Raw genomic sequence first — 6,696 nt, forward strand, 5'->3', positions numbered from 1 at the left:
AAGTTGGACGTGTCAGGTCCGTTTTTCATAGGACTAGTGGTTGGGGCGCGCCCTGGCGCGCCGCTTGAGTGGGAGCTGGGCGGTGCCAGGTAGGACGCGCCCTTTCCACCGTCATATCTGTACTAATGAGCCTATGTTATGTTTGTGTCAAGAAACTGATATTTGAAACAGAGCAAAGCAGCAAAAATTAACAGATATACATCAGTCGCATTATAGACATAAACAGATACAGTTAGACCTGATGAGTAGCAATTTTAGAGGTTACATGCACGACAGCATATATGCTAGCTTCCAAAAGCAACACATTGCAGGTACAAAAGCAGAGCCAAGGTTCAACACATCATAAATTATACTTAAGAGGTTCGCACAAAAATAGATTATATTCATACGTCCATTGTGCGTCTAGAGCCGATGCACGGTGAGGGTGAGGAGGCGCCTTGCGATGGGAGATGTCTCCTTCACGGATGTTTGCGTGGTGGCGAAACTCTGACTAATTGGTGGTGATGGTTGCCCTCGTCAGTTCCTAGCATGATGTGACAATCGCAGATAATATCAATCTTGAACATTGCATCCACAATTAATCATGCTAACAAACATCGATACCTGATCATCGGGTAATTTTTCAGCAACAATAATTCAAGACTGAGTATAGAAAATACGTAAGTTTTAGACGCATGACATATCAAATAGATGATCCGACGGATTACATTCTAACCTGAACTTCTTCAGCATCCACATCGGAGAGGGCACTCGTCACCTAACCATCTTCCCATCATTTGAAACTACCTATGAATGATAAGGAAAGTAAAGAACCATACATATTATCATTTCTTGTGTTTGGATCAAGGGAAAATTGAACAAGAGCGCGAACGCATGACATCACAGGATAAGTCAAGAATTATTATATCTTTTCCCTGATTTCCCAAAAAAGTAGTGAACACATCACGTGATAGTGACTGATACAAGCACTAACCAGCATTCAGGAATTTAATATAAACTCAGATCTCCCAATATATAAGATTGGAGCATTCTCACATGACTAAATATATTAGTAAATGGAAATGATATTTTTATGTTAGAAATGCTACACCTACTTAGAAGGACAACATCAGTAGTAAGGAAATCAAAAATTAGGGTGGCATAATAGGAACCCTTGGATGTGTCTGCATGGATGATCAGAAGTTACCTTATGAGCTAAAAAAGGCCAAGATAGATACTCTTCAGCGATTTACTTTTATTTAAAATGCAATAGTTAGGTTCATTTTTCTAACATAAAGCCAACAATGCAAAGGTGCATGGCAGAATAAGCTACAGATAGTACAAAACTAAATAGCCACGCACTCTGGAACAGAGCGATCGTGTCGACACTCTGCTGCGCCGTCGAGCAACAGATCGATCATGCACAACACACTCCTCACCAGGATCAGTTGAATTTATGTCGCTCTGAATGAATTACAAGGCCACATACCAACAATGACAACAACTATGATTAACCCAGAGCAAAGCCAACAAGTAAAACTCTAAGCAAAGAAAAATCAACAAGGAATGTGAAGGAAACCGGACGAGTGTGCAATGCGTACAAGTCCTGACAAACCAAAAGACAATTTTAGATCAGGTCATCGGTGAAGCATAAGCAGGAACACATGACGAGCGGCAATCCATTCACACAATAAACCAGCCAAAAACATGGAGTGTTTTCTTATCAGCAAGCACAATTTAAAAACTATATCATTAGTCAATCACTCAATCCTCAAATTTTCACCTCAACTCTGATGTCTGCATCTCTTTAATTGATTATCCACGTTGTATGGCATTAGGAAAACCTTCTTCCATGATAACAACAGGCTCATTAACTATCAAGTCCAACAGTTTTTCGCACACCAAACCACCCTGAAAACAGTTAAATGGATTGATCAGATAGATCGTTATACTTCACTCAGATATACGAATCATAGGGACAACTTAGTGCTACAGCTTAATCATGTGTAATGTTGTCACTATCGATCATCAGTTCTTTACGAAAAGGCATCAGAAAGACAAAAATTAAGCTTTTCAATGTTTATTTAAGCACAATGGCTCAAATGATACTTTATGGAACAAATATAGACGCACACAAAAAGAGCCAAACATTTATGTTTGAAAAGCTAGCCTCGCATACTTAGAAGATTTTTAGGTAGAATGAACAATTTATCATTATTAAGAGTGCTAGTTTCAGGTATTATATAGGTGATAATAATTTCATGATTACGGCGATTTTAAGAGAGGCCTCTGACCTACATCATATATTAAACTTGAAGATCATGGGTATAATACTAATACCTGGCGAAGGAGGAAGAAGCAAAGAAGGGCCCGCCATTGCAGGCCTCCTGAGAGGAAACTGGGGCGCTGCCAGGTATGGACACGCCCCTTCCACTTTCTTATTTGTAACACAGGGTGTTATTTTCATCACACTCAAAGTACATGCATGTTTAGTACTGGGTCGTGCAAGTTCCTAGCTGCAATTTTAAGATAGAGTTGTGCAAAAACAACACACTCAGAGAATGTATTCTTAAGAGTTACATGAACGATTATGGTGGTTCAAAAGCAATGGATGGCACATGGCAGTGTCCAAAAGTAAAGGCATACTTCCTCGTGTCTTAAGGCAGCCTTAAAATGCCTTACAGAGATACAAATATATTCAGCCCCTGCAGCATGATCGCAGCCGGCCTAGTTGCTTGCATGGTACCTTGTGCACCTGTCAAATGTATGAAGATTAATACAACTATAAACATGTAAGAACTCCCTATGTGGTTAGATATACATAGAGAAGACTGTTGGCTTGAAGAAAATAATTAGTCTGTAGATAAGACTGAGCACGCAATAACCTCTTGACTGATTTGAGAACATGAGCTGAGATGTATCGATTCAAGTAAGAGTTGGCTACGTAGCAAAATGGCCGGGTTAATTTGGGGAGATTCTCAGTTATTAGTATCAAATAGAGAATATCAAGAAGTTAAGATCAACCTTCTGAACAAGAAGTTAAGGCAATATTTATGTTTGAGATGCCTTGCTTCGTCGCTATGTCCGCTCTTGGCTCGGGAGGTGGTGGTAAAGAATCTCTGAGATAGTTAGACTCCCAACACACAACCATTAACTAACCCCCTAGCTAATTAGACTCTGACACACAATCATAGCAACCACATATGGGCTCTGATTACACAACCAAGTGTGTTAGTATGGCAGAAAGCAAGAAGTGTGATTGTGGCCATTTTCGACATCTCTAGCATATTCTACTAGTATGAGCACAATATATTTTATAGTTCTCAGCATAAGCAGATTCTATTATTTATTTTATTTTTTATAGGAATAATAAGAGTTATCTGCGTCCTTTACAAGATACTATCACTACAGCGAGCAAGTTTCTATAGCCAAGACTGGTCGTTGTCTAAGAAACAGATCTACAAGTATGTCGACCAATTAAAATACTATACAAAAGGTTCATACGTAGGTTGATCAAGTAAGCAAATCAGATATATTAATCGGTTAAATATCTGTGCTAAAGGCAAGGATGTGTTGTTAATATCTTGACAAGAGGATATCAGAACTAAATATTCCTCCCAGAACATGTTTTTGGCAAGGAATCCAGGATAGTAGATCATTAAACATGGTTAATTTGGGATGCAATTTGCATAGCATGCACTGTGGTGATAATGACTTCAGGTGATTATAAATGACACACTGACCTTCTTATAGAAATAGGTGGCATCACACGCTTCTTCCGAAATATTTTCCATAATGTACTTTATGGGGTCGAATTCCTGCACATAATTCAAACTCAAAATCTTCAGGCCCAATTAACACAAGAAGGCGACATCACGTCTCGGAAAATGCAGCATCAACCTCCTCGTAGAACACCTCCTCGAGCAAATCCATAGCTGGCCCGTGCTGGTTGCTCCCGTAGGTCAGACAAGGTCATCTGAATTGGATGGCGGGCTGACCCTCTCGTGTGGTGGTAACCCGGCGTTGCAATAAAAAAGGGCATTCAGACAAACATTTGCCAATACAACATTTATAGTACAACACAATACCCATGCAAAAAGGCAACATCATTCTGGAAAAAGATGCAAAGCATAATATACAACTTACAATATCAGACTGCTAGAGAATTTGCACAGTAGCATAATAACAATGTGTAAACTTGCATATTCGATAAGCAAAAAGAATTTCCGAAAAATACTATGTATATAAACATGGAAAGGAAACCATAAAATTGTTTTATTTTAGAGCATCCAACACAAGAGAACATAATAACAAATAACTAAGTGGTCGGTTTTTCTGTTTCAAATATAGACTGGTAGGTATTCTAGAATACAACATATACCTTTTTGCTCCAAAGGCAAATAACCAAGAGGAGTCATATTCTGCTATAATTGATTCCATAACATGAAGACATGATTAAATAACAAATAAGTAACTGGAAGGGTGACCCAGTAAATTTCTTGGATTTGGTTGAATTCAACAATTTGCAATTTAGGTCATCTCAAGAATTTACGCGGACATGGATAATCTCCATAGACATACACTTCGAGGCAACTAATGCTAACATAATGTTCGGAGTAGCGACAGAAAATAGGTATTTATTTACTCTATTAAGTGTTATCTACAAGGTACTAAGAATAATATTATATACCTAAAATGTCGATAAGGGCAATCAGTTCACCAAAACCACGTTTCACATAGATGAGCTTTCATCCATTTGAAAGAGCTATCACCCTGTAAAAAGAAAGTGAAATTTATTAACAACCCCAAGATCCTTTTGAGTTATGTGCATTAAATAAGAGACTCCCATTTGTTTCCATTCTTTTCCAAAATCATGTCTGATACCATAGGCATGTTCCTTGTCAAACTGAAAAGAAAATAACAGAGACACATACTAACTAAATGATTTGATCACTGAAATCTGTAAAGCGCTAATTTCTTCGCTCCCATAATTATGGGATCCTAAAAGTTAAAACCATGTGAAATTAGTATAAGTCTGCTATAACAAATATCAGTATAAGAATTGCCACTGTCTAAGCAGATTAAAAAATTCTTTTACTTTTGAGACCATCATCCAAGTGCCAATATTCTCAGTTACAAAATGCTCTTTCAAGTTAAAATTGGTTTATTAACTATGGTGTGTTTATTCAGTGTTCAGTTTAGCTACTTGATGCAAATGTAAAAACTGAGTAATACCTGATAATGCGAGGAGATTTTTCAGTATGATTCTTATAGAACTGAATTGAGTAGTACACTCCTCGGCGCCCTTGAGCATGTAACATTTTGATCTCTCTAAACTTTATTTTGGAAGGATCAGGGATAACAAAAAATTGGTACCCATGCAGCTACAAAAGAAATATTGCAGCTCTCATTCAAAGGCGACACACTGTAACGAGTCCTACTGCATATTTCATAAGAGTTCAGAGAATTGTATAAGTCACGTTGGCAAGGAATCTCTCAAGTTGCACGGTTAGAACATACTCAATACTATGTGCTAAAAATAAAAATGCATAAAAATTGCTTGCTTAAATGTTGTACACCAATGGTTCATTGACCTGCTACCACTGAAACTAAAAATAAAATGCTAGTATATCATGGAGTCAGACCTTATCATCATGAACTACTGGAACAACACGTTGCATGAACCGAACAATCCTTAAAGCGTGAAATGTAAATAATCACGCACAAAACCAGACCTGAATTTATGCAAGATAGTGTGAAACTGAATAACGTGCATGGCCTGAATGAAACCTAGATTCCCCATATGAGAATATAAGTGATAAGGCTTTTAATATAGTATACATATATCTATTGTTGGATCCAACACATGACGAAGGTTGGATGGATGGGAGGGAGGCAGCAACGTGGTACCTGCTCATCCATTTCCATGCTCCATCTTATGTGACTGCCACTGTATCGGGATGAACTCAAGGGTTGCACTCTATTTGTTGATTGGAGTAGAACCTAAATTAGGATCCCTGCAGCAAGACAAACTGAACTTATCAAACAAGCCAAAAATAAGGAAAAATGTGAGAGTAAGTGAAATAAAGATGATAAGATTGGAAGAATCTGGGATAAGAAGATGGCACCCATACTGATAACATGGAGGGAGGCAAAAGACAATAGCATTACATCTACTCCTTGAAGTTTAAGCTTATGAAATATTACACAGAAAACATAATCTGCTACCTCTACATCCATGAACGTGCAAGTACACGCAGAAAAAATCGAAAACACATAGGAGGAGAAGGAGGGGGCAGGAGGAGAGAGGTTCTAGGTGGGAGCCTCTGCCGCTGGTTACCTTAGCGCTGTTGGGATGGATTTGGAGCTCAGGAGAAAGGGGGCACCACTACTTCTCATCGAGCTCGGGAGAGAGGGGCGTGCATCCGAGGCACAGGAGCGCCATCTAGGAGGCACAACACCACGAGAGAGCACGGCAGGAGACGGAGACGAACGGACCAACGCACTAGAGCATCGCTGGCGACGAGTAGGTCGACCACACCGAAACCCTAGATGGGTAAAACCGATGCAGGAAACCACAGAAGGATGGGATTGACGAATCCATGCGGTGGAGGAGCATATAGAGCGCGAGGAGCAGCAGCCGTGGAGGTAGGTCGGCGGCGGCCGCCGCCGCGGACGACTGAGAGAGAGAGAGGAGGGAGAGGGAGAAGGGGAGGA

The 6,696-nt window shown here is 39.4% G+C and overlaps 1 long non-coding RNA gene across 4 annotated transcripts; it reads right to left on the reverse strand.

Annotated features, from left to right (window-relative positions):
* Positions 1 to 227: 227 nt before the first annotated feature.
* Positions 228 to 6,696, reverse strand: LOC125525661. Of its 4 annotated transcripts, none has more exons than XR_007291384.1 (9): positions 5,890 to 6,696; positions 5,215 to 5,419; positions 4,670 to 4,752; positions 3,880 to 3,980; positions 3,723 to 3,797; positions 2,626 to 2,734; positions 1,763 to 2,495; positions 716 to 786; positions 228 to 603 (listed from the first exon to the last, which is right to left on the reverse strand). It is a non-coding gene; the product is annotated as an uncharacterized LOC125525661 (long non-coding RNA). The 4 variants fall into 4 exon arrangements; XR_007291386.1 differs by having other exon boundaries at positions 1,763 to 1,890; positions 2,320 to 2,734; XR_007291385.1 differs by having other exon boundaries at positions 228 to 523; positions 1,763 to 2,734.

This window comes from Triticum urartu, chromosome 7, assembly GCF_003073215.2.
Source record: "Triticum urartu cultivar G1812 chromosome 7, Tu2.1, whole genome shotgun sequence".
Lineage (NCBI taxonomy): Eukaryota > Viridiplantae > Streptophyta > Magnoliopsida > Poales > Poaceae > Triticum > Triticum urartu.